At 37.1% G+C, this 22,003-nt stretch overlaps 1 protein-coding gene and 1 long non-coding RNA gene across 5 annotated transcripts in view; one reads left to right on the top strand and one right to left on the bottom strand.

Annotated features, from left to right (window-relative positions):
* Positions 1-22,003, top strand: part of BTBD8 (BTB domain containing 8) — a 152,458-nt gene that overhangs the window by 90,173 nt on the left and 40,282 nt on the right. The gene's annotated exons all lie outside the window — the stretch shown is intronic.
* Positions 244-8,327, bottom strand: LOC143650038 (uncharacterized). 3 transcript variants are annotated; one of them, XR_013159320.1, is made up of 4 exons: positions 8,209-8,327; positions 3,070-3,420; positions 805-936; positions 244-479 (listed from the first exon to the last, which is right to left on the bottom strand). It is a non-coding gene; the product is annotated as an uncharacterized LOC143650038 (long non-coding RNA). The 3 variants fall into 3 exon arrangements; XR_013159322.1 differs by lacking the exon at positions 3,070-3,420 and adding an exon at positions 1,954-2,031; XR_013159321.1 differs by lacking the exon at positions 3,070-3,420.

The raw sequence follows: 22,003 nt of genomic DNA, 5'->3' as shown, positions 1-22,003 counted from the left end.
AAATGCCAGGCTAAGCCGTTTATTATCCTGTGGGTAAAAGGAATGTATAGATGGATCATTTGGTGAAATTTTATCATCACTGTTGAAAACAGCCTGAAAGATGTATCCTACTGATGTATCCCTTCCTTTATGATAAATTTAAGATATCTGCTTAATATAGTAGGGTAGTGTTAGTAAAGGCCAGAGTCTCACTGTTTTAGTTTTCTAAACAGCTTAAAGCAAAATACCATGAAATGGGTTTGCTTTACACATGGACATTTATTGGCTTACAGTTTGAGACCATGAGAATGTCCATATCTAGGCATCATCAAGGCAATGCTCTCTTCCTGAAGACCAGCTGCTGCTGATCCTTGGCTTCTCTGCCTCATGCCAAGGCTTATAGTGGCATTTGTTGGTCCCTCTCTTCTCTTCCTGGTTTTGTTGATTTCAGCTTCTTGCTTCCATGGCTTTTCTCTCTCTCTCCCTCTATATTCATTCCACTTATAAAGATTCCAGTAAGAGAATTAAAACCCATCCTGAATGAGGTGGGTCATAAACCTTAACTGAAGGAACCTCATCAAAAGAGCCTGCTTACAGGTGAGTTCACTGCCCTCCCCCACTGTGTGGGACATAACTCAAGGGTACGAGCCTGGCCCTGGTATCGTGTGAGTGAGAAAACCTTCTTGACCAAAAGAGGGAAAATAAGTGAAACTTGGCTAAGAGATTTCAGATAGAGCCAAGAGGTCATTGTGGAGGTTATTCTCATGCAATATGTTGATATCCCTTTTCAGTTTTTGGTGTACTGGAGTAGCTAGAGGGAAATACCTGAAACTGTTGAACTGTAATCCGATAGTCTTGCTTCTTGAAGATGATTGAATAACTAGAGCTGGTATGACCATGTGATTGTGAAAACCTTGTGACTGACACCCTCTTTATCTGGTGTATAGATGGGGATGACTGAAAAAAAAAAAGACAGTAAATAAATAAATAGGTGGGGGAAGTATGGGTTTTCTTTTGCACTTTTTTGAGGAGGCCGTGCATGGCCTGGGAATTGGATCCCAGTCTCCCATATACCAGGTGAGCATTCTACCACTGAACTACCTCTTTTTCACTTTTATATTTACTTTTTTACTTTTTTAATTTTTTTTCCTGATAAATGAAAATGTTCAAAAATCAATTATAATGACAAATGCATAGCTAAATGTTGATACTGTAACCATAGATTATACACATTTGATGATTGTAAGGTATGTGAATATATAATGTATATTAACAAAACTGCATTTTTAAAAGAAGAGCCTGCTTACAATGGGTCCATACCCATAGGAATGGATTAGGTTCAAGAATATGTTTTTCTGGGGTACATAAGGCTTCAAACCACCACACTCAACTAACTATGTCAATCCTAGAGATAATTTAATATCAAGTACAGTTTCTGAACAAGTAATTTTGAGAACTTGTCCAGAGACTGTACTTGATATATTCTAGACATCATTTTCAAGAACTGTGAATTCACTCTTATTAGAACTGAACTTAATGAAAATTTAAATGAAGAAATAACACTATTTTGACTCAGAATGCAATTTTTTGCCATTCATCAAAATCATGTGATGCTATGTGTTGAGACATGGTCAAGCAAAGTATATGATTATGGGACCTTATACCACAGAATGGGAAGGTTATTTCCCGAGCGCTTGTCTAATTTCCTTCTGAAATAAATTTTATTTCCTTGTAGGTTTAGTGACAGTTTTACACATTATACCTATTATGCGTATCTTTGTTCCTCTTACGTAATAGATTCTGCTCTCAGTTAGTAATAATGCCTTAAAATAGTGCTTTATGTTTTCTAGCTTCTTTCATATTCACTATGTCCTTTAATGTTGAGAATGAATCTTTGAGATAGGGCAGATGTACTCACATATCTCATATAAGGAAAAACAAAGTTAGAGAATTTATATGTCTTCCCATGGTCACCTGGTGAATAAGTGCTTATTCTGAAAATAAATCCCAGGTTTGTTGATTCTTAATCCAGAGTCCATTTCACCGCAGTCACTGAAGAATTAAAAAGAAGTGTTCCCTTTAGCTTGTGTTCTTTAACTAGCTCAGACAGCTCTTCTGATTTTCAGTCAGATCACTGTCTAAATCAGTGATTTTCAAACTTTGTTTCATAAAACCCTAAAATCCCTGGTAGGTATGTGAGGGAACACTTTTTGGGGATGGAATCTGAGTGGGGGGAAGAGTTACTAGTGCCCCTTCAACCACAGTAACTCCACTTTCATCCATTTTATATTTTTTCAGATGATCTCTAAGTTTATCTACAGGGATACTGGCAAGGGGACGCCTTTTTTCTGTCTCCCTTACTCAACCCACATGATAATAGAGCCCTATAATCCTAATTCCACCCATGCTCCAGAGTTGGGAGTGGAAGGGTAAAGCTGAAAAGAAGCTATCCCCTCCTAGTGGGTGGAAGGGAGACATTTTCCACACCCTATAATGGAAATTGAATCACAGCCAACACATTATATAAAACAGAAGTCTTAACCAGGAGGAGCCATGATGGTGGCTTAGCAAGGTATGGGATTTAGTTCATCCTCCAGAGCAGCTAATAAATAACCAGAAATAGTAGAGAACAACTGTTGGGGCCACATCAGTTGGGCCACAGCATACCCCAGCTGAACCAGCTGGACTGGCTGCAAGCCCCCCCCCCCCCAGAACCGTGAGTTCCCGAAGCTGCCATGGCCAGTGCCCACCCCCCACCCCCACCCCCACAGGCTGCTTCCCAGAGGGGAAAGGAAAGAGACTTTACTAGCAGCAGGAGCTGAGCACAACAGACACGAATTGTGGAATTAATTAACAAATTCTGACTACTAAAAATAGGCCCCTAGTTCAACTGAACTTTGAGTAAAAGCAGAGGTTGCTGGTTTTTGCCCTGGTGAAGAGGGGCAGGGCTAACAGAAAAAGAAAAAAGAAAAAAAAGACAGGTTTTTTTTTTTAATCTGAAAAGGTCTGGGCCCTGCAGGAAAGGAGGGGGCACATAGGACCTGGAGATACACAGAGCAACATACCAACTTAAGCTCTTGATTGACAAACCTGAGGAATGGAGTTCTGCTCTGAAAAGGATTTTTCTTTTTCTCTTTTGTGGCTGGGTTTCTATGGACTGATTACTCTTTGGATACAGCTGCAAGGTTTCTTGGGCTCCACTGCCCCAGGCATAGGCACAAACAGGCTTGTTTGAGAGCGCGACTGGAGTCTGTGCCTTCCCCAGGACAGGGGTGGGGCCCAGCTCAGGTGGAATCTCTCCCTCAAGAAATTCAGACCCCAGGGTCTGGAAAAGGGAAGCAATTAAAGCAAGCCTACAACCTCTCCTCTGTCTTCACCAAGCCTCCAGCAAGGAGAGTCTGCTGAAGTTAAAGGTACCACATCACCTTATGCTGGTGGGACCTGCAGGCAGAAAAGCGCCATTTAGTGGGCAGGGTAGGAAAAATGCAGTCCAGAAACTACATAGGAAAACCTTTTAATCTGCTGGGCCTCACCCTCAGGGAAAACTGACACAGATGACTCTTTCCTCCTGAGAGGAGACCAGTTTGGTCTGTGAAAATCTGACTGGGGTCTATAATACCCAAGTAAACCCTCCTAAGGGGTGGGGGAAAGGCACCATACAGGCAGGGGAAGAAACAAAAAAACAAGAACTGAAAAATTCTGATCTATTAAACAAAACCTAAGCTAGAGGACTAGAATAAGCTGAATGAATGTCAAAGAACAGATAGACAACAAGGTCATCTAGCAAGAAAACCCTAGGTTAAAAAAAAAGTGAAAACAATCTCCAGAATAAACTAATTAAGGTAATTAAATGCCCAGATGCCAGCAAAAAATAACGAATCACACTAGGAAAATTGAAGAAATGGCCCAGTCAAAGGACTACATCATCAATTCAGATGACATACAGGAGTTGAAACAATTAATTCAGAATGTTCAAACAGACATGGAAAACCTCATCAAAAATCTAATCAATGAATTGAGGGAGGATATAAAGAGGGTAAGGAATGAACAAAAAGGAGAAATTGAAAGTCTGAAAAAAATCAAAGAACTTATGAGAATGAAGGGCACAGTAGAAGAGATGAAGAAAACAAAGTAAACCTACAATGTCAGATTTCAAGAGGCAGAAGATAAGATTACTGAACTGGAGGATGGGACATCTGAAATCTGACAAGAAAAAGAAAATATAGGGAAAAGAATGGAAAAATATGAGCAGGGACTCAGGGAATTGAATGACAACATGAAGCCCATGAATATACATGTTGTGGGTATCCCAGAAGAAGAAGAGAAGGGAAAAGGAGGAGAAAAACTAATGGAGGAAATAATCACTGCAAATTTCCCAACTCTTATGAAAGACCTAAAATTACAGATCCAAGAAGTACAGTGTACCCCAAAGAGAATAGATCCAAATAGACGTACTCCAAGACACTTACTAATCAGAATGTTAGATGGCAAAGAGAAAGAGAGAATCTTGAAAGCAGCAAGAGAAAAACAATCTATCACATACGAGGGAAGCCCAATAAGACTATGCGTATGTTTCTCAGCAGAAACCATGGAGGCAAGAAGATAGTGGGATGATATATTTAAGATACTAAATGAGAAAACCTGCCAACCAAGAATTCTATATCCAGCACAATTGTCCTTCAAAAATGAGGGAGAAATTAAAACATTTGCAGACAAAAATTCACTGAGAGAATTTGTGACCAAGAGACCGGCTCTGGAAGAAATACTAAAGGAAGCACTAGAAACAGTTAAGAAAAGACAGAAGACAGAGGTGTGGAGAAGAGTATAGATATGAAGACTATCATTAAAGATAAAAAAGAAGAAAAATGAGATACAACGTATAAATCCAAAAGGCAAAATGGTAGAAGAAAGTACTGCCCGTACAGTAATAACACTAAATGTTAATGGATTAAACTCCCCAGTCAAAAGGCATAGACTGGCAGAATGGATTAAAATACAGGACCCCTCTATATGCTGTCTACAGGAAATGCATCTTAGACCCAAGGATAAACATAGATTGAAAGTGAAAGGTTGGGAAAAGATATTCCATGCAAATAACAATCAGAAAAGAGCAGGAGTAGCTATACTAATATCCAACAAATTAGACTTCAAATGTAAAACAGTTAAAAGAGACAAAGAAGGGCACGATGTATTACTAAAAGAAACAATTCAACAAGAAGACAAAACAATCATGAATATTTATGCACCAAGCCAGAATGCTCCAAAATACAAGAGGCAAACACTGAAAAGAGAAATAGACACATCTACCATAATAACTAGAGACTTAATTCCCCACTCTCATCAATGGACAGAACATCTAGACAGAGAATCAATAAAGAAACACAGAATTTGAATAATGCAATAAATGAGTTAGACTTAACAGACATATATAGAACATTACACCCCACGACAGCAGGATACACCTTTTTCACAAGTGCTCATTGATCATTCTCAAGGATAGACCATATGCTGGGTCACAAAGCAAGTCTCAATAAATTTAAAAAGATTAAAATCATATAAAACACTTTCTCAGATCATAAAGGAATGAAGCTGGAAATCAATAATAGGTAGAGTGCCAGAAAATTCAGAAATATATGAAGGCTGAACAACACACTCTTAAACAACCAGTGGGTCAAGGAAGAAATTATAAGAGAAATCAGTAAATATCTCGAGGCAAATGAAAATGAAAATACAACATATCAAAATTTATGGGATGCAGCAAAGGCAGTTCTAAGAGGGAAATTTATTGCCCTAAATGCCTATATCAAAAAAGAAGAAAGGGCAAAAATTGAGGAATTAACTGTCCACTTGGAAGAACTAGAGAAAGAACAGAAAATTAACCCCAAAGCAAGCAAAAGGAAAGAAATAATGAAGATGAGAGCGGAAATATATGAAATTGAGAACATGAAAACAGTCGAGAAAATCCACAAAACCAGAAGTTGGTTCTATGAGAAATCAAGAAGATTGATGGATCCTTAGCGAGATTGACAAAAAGAAGAAGAGAGAGGATGCAAAGAAATAAAATCAGAAGTGGAAAAGGAGACATAGCCACTGACCTCACAGAAATAAAGGAAGTAATGAGAGGATACTATGAACAATTTTATGCTAATAAATTCGACAATGTAGATGAAATGGAAAACTTCCTAGAAAGGCATGAACAACCAACATTATTACCTCGAGAAGTAGACGACCTCAGCAAACCAATCACAAAATTGAATCAGTCATTAAGAAGCTCCCCAAAAAGAAAAATCCAGGACCAGATGGACTTTTGGCCCATGTGAATTCTACCAAACATTCAAGAAAGAATTAGTACTAATCCTGCTGAAACTCTTCAAAAAATTTGAAGAGGAGGGAAAGCTACCTAATTCATTCTATGAAGCCAACATCACCCTCATACCCAAGCCAGACAATGATACTACAAGAAAAGAAAACTACAGACCAATCTCTCTAATGAATATAGATGCAAAAATCCTCAATAAAATTATTGCAAATTGAATCCAGCAGCACATTAAAAGAATTATACACCATGACCAAGTAGGATTCATCCTAGGTATGCAAGGATGGTTCAACATAAGAAAATAAATTAATGTAATACACCATATCAACAGATCAAAGCAGAAAAACCACATGATCATCTCAATTGATGCAGAAAAGACATTTAACAAAATTCAAGATCATTTCTTATTGAAAACACTTCAAAGGATAGGAATAGAAGGAAACTTCCTCAACATAATAAAGGGAATATATGAAAAGCCCACAGCTAACATCATCCTCAATGGGGAAAAGTTGAAAACTTTCCCCCTAAGATCAGGAACAAGATAAGCATGTCCACTATCACCACTGTTATTCAACATTGTGTTGGAAGTTGTAGCTAGAGCAATTAGACAAGAAAAAGAAATACAAGGCATCAAAATTGGAAAGAAAGAAGTAAAACTGTCATGTTTGCAGATGATATGATACTATATGTCAAAAACCCTGAAAAACCCACAGCAAAACTACTTTAGCCATTAAATGAGTACAGCAAAGTAGAAGGTTACAGATCAACACTCAGAAATCTGTAGTGTTTCTATACACTAGTAATGAATGATCTGAGGGGGAAGTCAAGAAAAAAATTCCATTTACAGTTGCAACCAAAAGAATAAAATATTTAGGAATAAACTTAACTAAAGATACAAAAGACCTATACAAAGAAAACTACAAGAAATTGTCAAAAGAAATCACAGAAGACCTAAATAAATGGAAGGGCATACCGTGTTCATGGATTGGAAGACTAAATATAATTAAGATGTCAGTTCTTCCTAAACTGATTTACAGATTCAATGCAATACCAATTAAAATCCCCAAAACTCACTTTTCAGAAATAGAAAAACCAATAAGCAAATTTATCTGGAGGGGCAGGGTGCCCTGAATAGCTAAAAATATCCTGAGAAAGAAAAATGAAGTTGGAGGCCTCATGCTAACTGACTTTAAGACATATTATGAAGCTACAGTGGTCAAAACAGCATGGTACTGGCATAAAGATAGATATACTGACCAATGGAATCAAATAGAGTGTTCAGATATAGACCCTCTCATCTATGGACAATTGATCTTTGATAAGGCAGTCAAGCCAGCTCACCTGGGACAGAACAGTCTCTTCAATAAATGGTGCCTACAGAACTGGATATCCACATGCCAAAGAATGAAAGAGGATCCGTATCTACACCCTGTACAAAAATTAACTCAAAATGGATTAGAGACCTAAAAATTAGATCTAGACCATAAAACTGTTAGAAGAAAATGTAGGGAGATATCTTATAATAGGAGGTGGTTTCCTAGACCTTACACTCAAAGCATGAGCACTGAAGAAAGAAAGAAAGAAAGAAAGAAATGGGAACTTCTCAAAATTAAACACTTCTGTGCATCAAAGAACTTTGTCAAGAAAGTAAAAAGACAGCCTACACAATGGGAGACAATATTTGGAAATGATATATCGGATAAAGGTCTAGTATCTAGAATATATAAAGAGATTGTTCAACTCAACAACAAAAAGACAGACGACCCAAGTACAAAATGGGCAAAAGACTTGAATAGACACTTCTCAGTAGAGGAAATACAAATGGCCAAAAGGCACATGAAAAGATTCTCAATTTCCCTAGCTATTAGGAAAATGGAAATCAAAACCACAATGAGATATCATCTGACACCCACCAGAATGGCCGTTATCAATAAAACAGAAAACGACAAGTGCTGGAAAGGATGTGGAGAAGGAGGCATACTTATCCATTGTTGGTGGGAATGTCAAAAGGTGCAACCACTGTGGAAGGCAGTTTGGCAGTTCCTCAGGAGGCTAAATACAGAATTGCCATATGACCCAACAATACCATTGTTAGGTATCTACTCGGAGGACATGAGGGCAAGGACACAAGCATACATTTGCACACCAGTGTTTATAGCAGCATTATTTACAATTGCAAAGAAATGGAAACAGGCCAAATGTCCATCAACAGATGAGTGGCTAAACAAACTGTGGTATATACATACAATGGAATATTGTGCAGCGGTAAGACAGCATAAAGTTATGAAATGTGTAACAACATGGATGGACCTTAAGGACATTATGCTGAGTGAGATTAGCCAGAAACAAAAGGCCAAATACTGTATGGTCTCACTGATATGAACTGACATTAGTGAATAAACTTGGAGAATTTCATTGGTAACAGAGACCATCAGGAGATAGAAATAGGGTAAGATATTGGGTAATTGGAGCTGAAGGGATACAGATTGTGCAACAGGACTGATCGTAAAAACTCAGAAATGGATAGCACAATACTACCTAACTGTAATACAACTATGTTAAAACACTGAATGAAGCTGAATGTGAGAATGATAGAGAAAGGAGGTCTGGGGGCATAAATGAAATCAGAAAGAAAGATAGATGATAAAGACCGAGATGGTAAAATCTAGGAATGCCTAGAGTGTGCAATGATAGTGACTAAATGTACAAATTTTAAAAATTGTTTTTGCATGAGGAAGAACATAGGAATGTCATTACTGCAGGGTGTTGAAAATTGATAGTAATTTATATTTTAAAATTTTAACTTATGTGTGAGGCTAAAGCAAGAAAATGTTTATTTGTACAAAATTGATGTTTTGACCAGTGTATTTCCTAATATAACTTATGTAGACAGCTTCATTGAACTCTATAAGTATATGGAAACTTGAGTAGGGCATGAGATTTTGTTGATTTGTCCAGAGTGATGCCCCGATAAACCCCAGAGTGATTTAAACAGTGAATAAAAAAGTATTTGCAAAGTCCCTTTCGGGGAATGGTGAGAAGGAGGGGAAATTCAACTTCCCGAAGTTGAATTCTTGATATGCTCACAAGTAGTGGGGACAACCAAAGCAATAGGCTGAGCCCCCAAGCTTGGGGTTTGTTCATATGAAAGTTAACCCCACAAAGAATAGGTTAAGCCTACTTAAAATTAGGCCTAAAAGTCACCCCCAGGAGAGCCAATTTTGTTGTTCAGATGTGGCCTCTCTCTCCAGCCAACACAACAAGCAAACTCATCACCCTCCCCCTGTCTATGTGGGACATGACTCCCAGGGGTGTGAACCTTCCTGGCAGTGTCGGACAGAAATCCTAGAATGAGCTGAGACTCAGCATCAAGGGATTGAGAAAACCTTCTCGACCAAAAGGGGGAAGAGTGAAATGAGACAAAATAAAGTGTCAATGGCTGAGAGATTCCAAAGAGAGTCGAGAGGTTATCTTGGAGGTTATTCTTACGCATTAAGTAAATATCACCTTGTTAGTCAAGATGTAGTGGAGAGGCTGGAGGGAACTGCCTGAAAATGTAGAGCTGTGTTCCAGTAGCCATGTTTCTTGCAGATGATTGTATGATGATATAGCTTTCACATTGTGAGTATGTGATTATGAAAACCTTGTGTCTGATGCTCCTTTTATCTACCTTATCAACAGACAAGTAAAACATATGGAATACAAATAAATAATAGGGGGAACAATTGTTAAAATACACTTAGCTTGAAGTGCCAGTGATCAGTGAAAGGGAGGGATAAGGGGTATGGTATGTATGAATTTTTTTCTGTCGCCTTTTTATTTCCTTTTCTGAATTGATGCACGTGTTCTAAGAAATCATGATGATGAATATGCAGGTATGTGATGATACTGTGAATTACTGATTCTATATGTAGAACAGAAAAAAAGGAAAAAACAGAAGTCTTTCAGTGGTGGCTTGGGGGCTTTGGAGCATGAGTTTGGATTTTCTCAGTGCGCTTGAGAGATTCCTGGTATTGCTGTGTACGTTCATTCTGATCTTTTGAAATATAAATCCGTTGTATTTCTCTCCTGACCAAAAACCCTTCATTACCTTCTTATCACTATTAGAACAAAACTCAGACTCTTTACAATGTCCTATTAGACCCTACGTGATCTGGTCCCTGCCTTCTCCCTCATTTTGTACCATCTTGTCCTCATTTATTGGACTTTTTAGCCATCCCATAAGTTAATTTCTGCCTTAGGGCCTTTGCATTTGCTGTACCTGCTTTTCACCTAGATCTCTACATGGTTGTCTTCTAAATCTTTAAATCTCAGTTGAAGTGTTACTTTCCCATACTACCTCACCTAAAGTAGCTATAGCCCAACTCCTCAGTTACTCTTATATAAATTATACTGTTGTAAATTGTCTTCATGACACTCCTCACTATCAAAATTTATCTTCTTTAGTATTTATTGTCCATGTCCTCCCTCTAAAATGTAAGCTTCTCATATCCCCAAAGCTTAGAATAATGCTTATCATTCAATAAATGCCAAATGTGAGTGAATGAATGCTTTCTTAGTCCACACACATAGGAACCTTAAACTGTAGGAGATTTTAGTAGACTATATAATGTTAAACCTCTGATATTGGAACTCTTTGTCCTCTCATACGTTTTGTTTTCTTTCCCTGCTTCCAAGTATATGTAATATTTTCACCTCCCACAAAGATTTTCTTCTGATTATCTTAAAAAAAAATGGGTTTTGTTAAAGTTTATTTGGTCAACAAGTGAGGAAATAATTCCGAATGGCTGATAATTAATTTTCCATTTTACATGGGGGGTGGTGTGGGTCTTACAGAGTTGGGAGCAGATATATATTGATTAGTATAGTATTTCCATTCTGAGCTACCTCTTCTGAACCAAAACTGGTTAATCGCTAGGTGTTGCTTATCTACATTTCTGTAGGGTGTATTCCGTTGTTCCATTTTCTTGGCATCCCCTGCAGATCAGTTGTTTCTGTCTTCTGTCAAACCCTTTTTCAGAACGGGGTCTGTCTTGGTAATGCTCAGTACAGGTGGCCATTTTATTTTTTACTTAACAGTACCCCCTTTTGGTCATTTTCCCAATGATCTCATTGAGAACTTAACAAAGACACTCTGGTCACCGCCATTGATTTCTTTTCTTGTCAGGTGGTTGAGTTGTCAACTAAGCCTGTGGTCCGTTCCTTTTCTTTTTTTTTTCCTTCATTGAAGTGAGGTTCATTAGATGGTTATTCAATTATATTTCAAAACTTTTGTAGTGGATTAATTACTTAGTTGAGCTAATTATGGGGACAGTCCTCCCTCTGAGTCAGAATGTCTATTTTTATTTTTAGTCTCAGTACAGTAAAGACAGTCCCATTTCTGTCTCATATGCTTTTGCTTAGCTACCTAAACAGCAGCCATCTGTTTGAGGGTGACAAGGAGTTGAAACAGATTCTTGAAACACAGTTTGTAAAAGAAATAAAAACATAAACTGATCATCACAACCTAAAGCATAAATCCAAAGCATATTAGTTGTTTCCAATATTCCATTAAACCAAGAAACCAGGTAAGAAAGGTCTGTCCATTGAAATATTTGAGCCTGATTGATATCATGAAATACTATTTTAACTTGGCTCATTAAAATATTCACTTACTAAGGTATCAGTGACTGAGAGAGTTCAAATAGAGTCAAGAGGTTGAAGAGGTCACTCTTATACACTTTTAGATTAGATACTGCTACCTATCATAACTTGCCAAACCCCAACCAAAACCATTCCTGCCAATCCTAAAGAACATCTGGGGCACTATATAGAATTTTACAAAGGTTCCATGCACTAGGGTAACTTTCCAGAAGCCTACAACCTCTAGATGGGTCCTCAGACCAGATAAGTCCTGAAGTGCAGAGGGGCCAGCCTCTCCAGACCATCAGCAAGTTCCCCCTATTCCATATTATCAATAACCCCTTCTAACGTGAAAAAGTTAGAATGGTCACAGCCAAATAACCTTAAAGAGTAGGAGAAAGGTCAAAGGTGGTAGTAGAGTTATACAAAGAATGTAGAGTTTAACAAATAAGAATGATTGCTGTATCATATTGATACTTGTTTAGTCTCCAGTGTCTTAGAGCAGCTAAAAGTAAAAACCTAAAATTGTGGAAATATAACACATACCAAACTCTGAAATCTGTTCTACAACTAATTGTTGAGATGTGCTTTGAAATTTATTGCTTTTTTGTATATATATTATTTTTTCACAAAAAAGAAGAAAAGTTGATTGTGATGCTAAATACAGAGCTATATGATGATATTGTGAACCACTGATTGTACACTTTGGATGATTATATGGTATGTGAATATATAATATATCAATAAAAAATAATTTTAAAAAAATCAGAGGAGAACATGGAGTTATAAAAGAGAAGATAGGATTTAACAAATGAGTATGACCTTGAATCATTATATTGCTATTTTTTTTAGTCTCCAGTGTCTTAGAGTAGCCAGAAGGAAAAACTTAAAATTGTGGTAGTATAACCCATACCAGGCTCTGAAATCTGTTCTGTAATTAATTGTTGTGTGTTTTGACAATTATTTTGCCTTTTTTGTATATATGTCATTCTTCACAATTAAAAAAAAATCTACAAAGAAGGGTTTGATGTGTAAACAACTTTAGGGCAAGGTCCAGTTCTAATATTTTTTAGCGTTCCACCTGGTATTGATTGATTTTTTTATATAAAGTAGCTACTTGTCCCATACCTGTTGAATGGTATTGCTAAATAAACCTGGAAGATAGTTGCAATAAATGCCTGTCTTAAAAGGGAGAAAAAGACAAATGCTTTATGAATTACAGTTAGCTTCAGGGAAAAGAGTAAGGGATTCCTAGTATTTAAAAAATAGAACATTAAAACATCAGCAAACAAAACCTATAATCATTTGTTATCAGTTCATTTAGTCCTAGGTAATTAATCTTTTTCCACTCAATCTTGTGTTATTAGCTATCTCATGAACTTCAGAATTCTTCACTAGAATTCTGGAGATATTGACTCAGTCTAGTGGTATGGGCTCAAAGTTATTTAAGCATTGTCATTAGAAGTCTTGTGCCCCAGAGTACCTAGCATAGTTCTTTCCAGAGGTCTTTGAGATTGTTCTTTTAGATGAAGATGAACCTCTCAGGCCTGTAGCCAATAGCAAGTGTTTTCAAGAAAGCATCAGAATAAAAGCTATATCTCTAGGACTTCGTGAAGATGGTGGCTTAACAATGTGCACGTTTTAGTTCATCCTCCAGAACAACTACTAAATAACCAGAAACAGTACAGAACAGCTCCTGGGGCCACGTCAGTGACCAGACACACAGCGTAGCCGAGTCTGGACCAGTTGGACCAGCTGCGAGCACCCCCCAGAACCGTGAGTTCCCAAAGTTGCGGCGGCCAGCCCCCCTCTCCCACAGGCCACTTTCCAGAGGGAAAAGGAAAGGACTTTATCAGCAGCAGGGACTGGGCACAATCAAACGCCAATTGTGGAACTAATTAACAAATTCTGACTACTAAAAATAGGCCCCCAGCTTAGGTGAACCTGATGAAAGCGAAGGTTGCTCATCTTTGCCCTGGTGCCAAGGGGGCAGGACTGACAGAAAAAGGGGGAAAAAAAGAAGGAAACAGAGGTTTTTGTGGCTGTGTATCTACAAAGGCTTGACTGCCTCTGGATACAGCAGCAGGATTTTTCAGGCTGCAACTGCCCCAGGCATAGGCAGAAGTGAGCTCTTTTGGGGGCTTGTCTGGAGCCTGTGCCTTCCCCAGGGGAGGGGTGAAGCCCCACCCAGGTGGAATCCCTCCATCAAGGAATTCAGACCCCAGGGCTTGGTAATTTGAAGCCATTAAAACCAGCCTACAACCTCTCCTCTGTCTCCACCATGCCCCAGCAGGGAGAGTCTGCCAAAGTTAAAGGTACCGCATCATCTTATGCTGGTGAGACCTGCAGTCAGACAAGCACCACACAGGGCAGGATAAGAAAAACAGAGTCCAGACACTTCACAGGAAAGTCTTTTAACCTGCTGGGTCTCACCCTCAGGGAAAACCAACACAGGGGACTCTTTCCTTCTGATAGGAGGCCAGTTTGGTATGGGAAAATCTGGCTGGGGTCTATAATATCTAAGTAGACCCTCCTAAGTGTGTGTGGGGGAAAGGCACCACATAAGCAGGGCAAGAAACAAGAAAACAAGAACTGAAAAATTCTCCTCTGTTAAACAAAACTTAACCTAAAGGTCCAGATAAAGCTGAACGGAATGTCAAAGAACAAATAGATAACAAATTCATCCAGCAAGAAAACCCTAGATAAAAGAAGTGAAAGCAATCTCCAGAATAAAATAATTAAGGTAATTAAATGCCTACACGCCAACAAAAGATAACAAATCACACTAGGAAAATTGAAGATATGGCCCAGTCAAAGGAACAAACCAACAATTCAAGTGACATACAGGGGCTGAAACAATTAATTCAGAATGTAAGAACAGACATGGAAAACCTCATCAAAAACCAAATCAATGAATTGAGGGAGGATATAAAGAAGGCAAGGAAAGAACAAAAAGAAGAAACTGAAAGTCTGAAAAAACAAATCACAGAACTTATGGGAATGAAACACACAGTAGAAGAGATGAAAAAAACAATGGAAACCTACAATGGTAGATTTCGAGAGACAGAACATAGGATTTCTGAACTGGAGGACGGAACATCTGAAATCTGACAAGAAACAGAAACTATAGGAAAAAAAAAGGAAAAATATAAGCAGGGACTCAGGGAATTGAAAGATAATATGAAGCTCATGAATATACGTCTTGTGGGTGTCCCAGAAGGAGAAGAGAAGGGAAAAGGAGGAGAAAAACTAATGGAGGAAATTATCACTGAAAATTTCCCAACTCTTATGGAAGACTTAAAATTACAGATCCAAGAAGTGCAACGTACCCCAAAGAGAATAGATCCAAATAGACATACTCCAAAACATTTAATGATCAGAATGTCAGATGTCAAAGAGAAAGAGAGGATCTTGAAAGCAGCAAGAGAAAAGCAATCCATCACATACCAGGGAAGCCCAATAAGACTATGCGCAGATCTCTCAGCAGAAACCATGGAGGCGAGAAGACAGTGGGATAATATATTTAAATTATTAAAAGAGAAAATCTGCCAACCAAGAATTCTATATCCAGCAAAATTGTCCTTCAAAAATGAGGGAGAAATTAAAACATTTTCAGACAAAAAATCACTGAGAGAATTTGTGACCAAGAGACCAGCTCTGCAAGAAATACTAAAGGGAACACTAGAGACAGATACGAAGACAGAAGAGAGAGGTGTGGAGAAGAGTGTAGAAAGGAAGACTATAAGTAAAGATAAAAAGAAGGAAAATTAGATATGACATATAAAATCCAGAAGGTAAAATAGTAGAAGAAAGTACTATCCATGCAGTAATAACACTGAATGTTAATGGATTAAACTCTCCAATCAAAAGACATAGTCTGGCAGAATGGATTAAAAAACAGGACCCTTCTATATGCTGTCTATATTCAAAGGACACGAGGCCAAGGACACAAATGGACATTTACACACCAATGTTTATAGCAGCATTATTAACAATTACCAAGAGATGGAAACAGCCAAAATGTCCATCAACAGACAGTTGACTAAACAAACTGTGACATTTACATAAAATGGAATATTATGCAGCTTTAAGACAGAATAAAGTTATGAAGTATGTAACAACATGAATGGACCTTAAGGACATTATGCTGAGTGTGATTAGCCAGAAACAAAAGGACAAATACTTTATGGTCTCACTGATATGAACTGACATTAGTGAATAAACTTGGAATATTTCCTTGGTAACAGAGACGATCAGGAGATAGAAATAGGGTGAGATATTGGGTAATTGGAGCTGAAGGGATACAGACTGTGCAACTGGACTGGATACAAAAACTCAGAAATGGACAGCACAATACTACCTAACTGTAATGTAATAATGTTAAAACACTGAATGAAGCTGCATGTGAGAATGATAGAGGAAGGAGAGCTGGGGACATAAATGAAATCAGAAAGAAAGATAGATGGTGAAGATCAAGATGGTATAATCTAGGAATGCCTAGAGTGTATAATAATAGTGAAATGTACAATGTACAAATTTTAAAAATGTTTTTGCATGAGGAAGAACAAAGGAATGTCATTATTGCAGGGTGCTGAAAATAGATAATAATTAATACTTTAAAATGTCACCTTATGTGTGAGACTAAAGCAAAAAATTTTTATTTGTTACAAAATTTATATTTTGACTAGAGCATTTCCTAATATAACTCATGTAGATAGTTTGATTGAATGTCATAAGTACTTGGAATCTCAGGTAGGACATGAGATTTTGTTGGTTTGTCCAGAGTGATGCCCCGATGAATCCCAGAGTGATTTGATCAGTGACTGGAAAAGTATTTGCAAGCCCCCTTTGGGGAATGGTGAAAGTGGGGAGAAATTCAACTTCCCCAAGTTGAATTCTTGATATTCTCACAAGCAGTGTGGACAACCAAAACTATAGGCTGAACCCCCAGTCTTGGGGTTTGTTCATATGAAACTTAACCCCACAAAGGAGAGATCAAGTCTACTTAAAATTTAGGCCTAAGAGTCACCCCCAAGAGAACCTCTTTTGTTGCTCAGATGTGGCCTCTCTCTCCAGCCAACATGACGAGCAGTCTCACCACCCTCCCCCTCTCTGCGTGGGACATGACTCCCAGGGGTGTGGACCTTCCTGGCAACGTGGGACAGAGATCCTGGAATGAGCTGAGACTCAGCATCAAGGGACTGAGAAAAACCCTAGAATGAGCTGAGAATTAACATCAAGGGATTGAGAGAACCTTCTCGACCAAAGGGGGAAGAGTGAAATGAGACTAAGTGTCAATGGCTGAGAAATTCCATACAAAGTTGAGAGGTTATCCTGGAGGATATTCGTATGCATTAAGTAGATATCACCTTGTTGTTCAAGATGTAGCGGAGAGGCTGGAGGGAACTGCCTGAACATGTAGAGCTGTGTTCCAGTAGTCATGTTTCTTGATGATGATTGAACAATGATACAGCTTTCACAATGAGACTCTCTGAATGTGAAAACCTTGTGTCTGATGCTCCTTTTAGCTACTATATCAACAGAAGAGTAAAACATATGGAATAAAAATAAATAATAGGGGGAACAAATGTTAAAATAAATTTAGTTTGAAATGCTAGTGGTAAATGAAAGCGAGGGGTAAGGGGTATAGTATGTATAATCTTTTTTTTTTTTCTCTGTTATCATTTTATTTCTTTTTCTGTTGTATTTTTATTTCTTTTTCTAAATCGATGCAAATATTCTAAGAAATGATGAATATGTAACTATGTGATGATATTAAGAATTACTGATTGTATTGTAGAATGGAATGATATCTTAATGCTTTGTATGTTAACTTTTTTTAATTAATAAAAAAAGTTGAAAAAAGTTATATCTGTAGATGACAAGCAACTTCAAATGGCTGTGGCTAACATGTTGTTTTACAAAGTTGAATGAATCAATGGGAGTTCATTAAACTTTTCTTAAGAATAACTGAAAATATGACCAGTGACACTATACTGTTGTCTAATAACAGGTAGATCAATACTAGGACATCTCATGGACAGTGAGACCATTGATAAATCTCTAGGAATTTTATGTAATTTCTGAAATATTTATATTATTAACATTTTGCCCATAAAAATTTAACAACAGAAAGTTAGAAAATCCTTCTTAATTTAACAGCATTTGCCAAATAACTCATAATATACAGAATAAACCTAATTATTTTTAGCACCTCTCTTTTTACATGTTGAAAGAACAAATCCTTTTTGATTTTCCAGGGGGCCTCTGGAAAATCGCAAAGACTGTTTGAGATAAGGAGATGTCATTTAGGGCTTGATTTTAGGAAAGGTGAAATGTCATTTAGGAAAAGCAAAATATTCCAAGTAGTCAGGTTTGAATATTTTGTTAAATAGCGTCCTGGGTCACTATGAAACAATATTTGGTTCCCTGTTTAACCAAAGTGACAACAACGGTTTTAAAAGTAAATAGAGGGTGGGCAACAGTGGCTAAGTAGCAGAGTTCTTGCCGGCCATGCCAGAGACCTGGGTTCTATTCCTGGTACCTGCCTATGTTAAAAAAAAAAAATAGAAAACCAAACAAAAGTAAATAGAGGAGTTAATGTGATTGTTAAAAAAAAAAAAAAAAAACTTCTTTAAAAAAGAAGTCTTGTTCTCTAAAACAATAAAGGATGATAAAGTCAGTGTAAAACACAGGAGATTATTCTGATAACAAAATCCTTACCTTCTAGGCAGATTACTCAAATGGTTAAGATAAATCTTTTATAAGCTCTTACTAAGAGAAGACCAGGAATTCCTGAAAATTTTGTCATTTTAACAGAGAGAAAGCCAAATTCCACTTTTGCAAGATTCTGCATGAGAAAACTCAAAATCTTATAAACAAACTTTTCAAATCTTAGCCAACCTTGACCATGACCAAAGAATTTCCTTTTCTGCAAACCTGCAACTTCTGTAACCATTCAGATTTTGTCCTACACATTCCTGTTTCTCATTCTGCAACAACCAATCTCTTTACTTTAGGACAAAACTAATCTTTTTTTTCTTTAAACAAAGCACATTGTACATTCTTTGCTTATTTAAGTTACCAAAAAGGTCTTGGAAACTCTTCAAGCTGTCATCCTACTCTTTATATAAAGTTCATAAGAATAATAACTCAGTTTGATTACACACAAATTTACATTTCTCATAGTCTTTAACATAATATTAGTTTATTTGATCAGAAAACCTGTATACATTTAGGAAAATTGTATACTTGTAGGAAAATTGTATAAATGTAGGAAAATTGTACACTTGTATTGTACTTAACATTGATAACTTGGAAATATATATCTAGTTTTATTTAATTATATTAAACTTGTCTTATTTGCCAAAGGTTTACTGGATTAGGTGAACGTGAATTTTTTTTTTTTTATTAATTAATGGGAAAAAAAAAGAGAAATTAACCCAACATTTAGAAATCATACCATTCTACATATGCAATCAGTAATTCTTAACATCATCACATAGATGCATGATCATCGTTTCTTAGTACATTTTCATCGGTTTAGAAGAACTAGCGACACACCAGACAAAGATATAGAATGTTAATATAGAGAAAAATAAAAGTAATAATAATAGTAAAAACAAAACAAAAAAACAAAAAAAACCAAAAACAAACAAACTAAATCTATAGCTCAGATGCCGCTTCATTCAGTGTTTTAACATGATTACTTTACAATTAGGTATTATTGTGCTGTCTATTTTTTAGTTTTTGTATCTAGTCCTGTTGCACAGTCTGTATCTCTTCAGCTCCAATTACCCATTATCTTACCCTGTTTCTACCTCCTGCTGGACTCTGTTACCAATTACATATTCCAAGTTTATTCTCGAATGTCCGTTCACATCAGTGGGACCATACAGTATTTGTCCTTTAGTTTTTGGCTAGGCTCACTCAGCATAATGTTCTCTAGGTCCATCCATGTTATTACATGCTTCATAAGTTTATCCTGCCTTAAAGCTGCATAATATTCCATCGTATGTATATACCACAGTTTGTTTAGCCATTCTTCTGTTGATGGACATTTTGGCTGTTTCCATCTCTTTGCAATTGTAAATAACGCTGCTATAAACATTGGTGTGCAAATGTCCGTTTGTGTCTTTGCCCTTAAGTCCTTTGAGTAGATACCCAGCAATGGTATTGCTGGGTCATATGGCAATTCTATATTCAGCTTTTTGAGGAACCGCCAAACTGCCTTCCAGAGTGGTTGCACCATTTGAAATTCCCACCAACAGTGGATAAGTGTGTCTCTTTCTCCGCATCCTCTCCAGCACTTGTCATTTTCTGTTTTGTTGATAATGACCATTCTGGTGGGTGTGAGATGATATCTCATTGTGGTTTTGATTTGCATTTCTCTAATGGCCAGGGACATTGAGCATCTCTTCATGTGCCTTTTGGCCACTTGTATTTCCTCTTCTGGTAGGTGTCTGTTCAAGTCTTTTTCCCATTTTGTAATTGGGTTGGCTGTCTTTTTGTTGTTGAGTTGAACAATCTCTTTATAAATTCTGGATACTAGACCTTTATCTGATATGTCATTTCCAAATATTATCTCCCATTGTGTAGGCTGTCTTTCTACTTTCTTGATGAAGTTCTTTGATGCACAAAAGTGTTTAATTTTGAGGAGCTCCCATTTATTTATTTCCTTCTTCAGTGCTCTTGCTTTAGGTTTAAGGTCCATAAAACCGCCTCCAATTGTAAGTTTCGTAAGATATCTCCCTACATTTTCCTCTAACTGTTTTAGGGTCTTAGACCTAATGTTTAGATCTTTGATCCATTTTGAGTTAACTTTTGTATAGGGTGTGAGAGATGGGTCTTCTTTCATTCTTTTGCATATGGATATCCAGTTCTCTAGGCACCATTTATTGAAGAGACTGTTCTGTCCCAGGTGAGTTGGCTTGACTGCCTTATCAAAGATCAAATGTCCGTAGATGAGAGGGTCTATATCTGAGCACTCTATTCGATTCCATTGGTCGATATATCTATCTTTATGCCAATACCATGCTGTTTTGACCACTGTGGCTTCATAATATGCCTCAAAGTCCGGCAGCGCGAGACCTCCAGCTTCGTTTTTTTTCCTCAAGATGTTTTTTGCAATTCGGGGCACCCTGCCCTTCCAGATAAATTTGCTTATTGGTTTTTCTAATTCTGAAAAATAAGTTGTTGGGATTTTGATTGGTATTACATTGAATCTGTAGATCAATTTAGGTAGGATTCACATCTTAACTATATTTAGTCTTCCAATCCATGAACACGGTATGCCCTTCCATCTATTTAGGTCTTCTGTGCTTTCTTTTAGCAGTTTTTTGTAGTTTTCTTTATATAGGTTTTTTGTCTCTTTAATTAAATTTATTCCTAGGTATTTTATTCTTTTAGTTGCAATTGTAAATGGGATTCGTTTCTTGATTTCCCCCTCAGCTTGTTCATTACTAGTGTATAGAAATGCTACAGATTTTTGAATGTTGATCTTTGTAACCTGCTACTTTGCTGTACTCATTTATTAGCTCTAGTAGTTTTGTTGTGGATTTTTCCGGGTTTTCGACGTATAGTATCATATCGTCTGCAAACAGTGATAGTTTTACTTCTTCCTTTCCAATTTTGATGCCTTGTATTTCTTTTTCTTGTCTAATTGCTCTGGCTAGAACCTCCAACACAATGTTGAATAATAGTGGTGATAGTGGACATCCTTGTCTTGTTCCTGATCTTAGGGGGAAAGTTTTCAATTTTTCCCCATTGAGGATGATATTAGCTGTGGGTTTTTCATATATTCCCTCTATCATTTTAAGGAAGTTCCCTTGTATTCCTATCCTTTGAAGTGTTTTCAACAGGAAAGGATGTTGAATCTTGTCGAATGCCTTCTCTGCATCAATTGAGATGATCATGTGATTTTTCTGCTTTGATTTGTTGATATGGTGTATTACATTAATTGATTTTCTTATGTTGAACCATCCTTGCATACCTGGGATGAATCCTACTTGGTCATGATGTATAATTCTTTTAATGTGTTGTTGGATACGATTTGCTAGAATTTTAGTGAGAATTTTTGCATCTATA

Source organism: Tamandua tetradactyla, chromosome 11 (genome assembly GCF_023851605.1).
Source record: "Tamandua tetradactyla isolate mTamTet1 chromosome 11, mTamTet1.pri, whole genome shotgun sequence".
Taxonomy (NCBI): Eukaryota; Metazoa; Chordata; class Mammalia; order Pilosa; family Myrmecophagidae; genus Tamandua; species Tamandua tetradactyla.
This window is presented reverse-complemented; position numbering and strand designations above follow the sequence as displayed.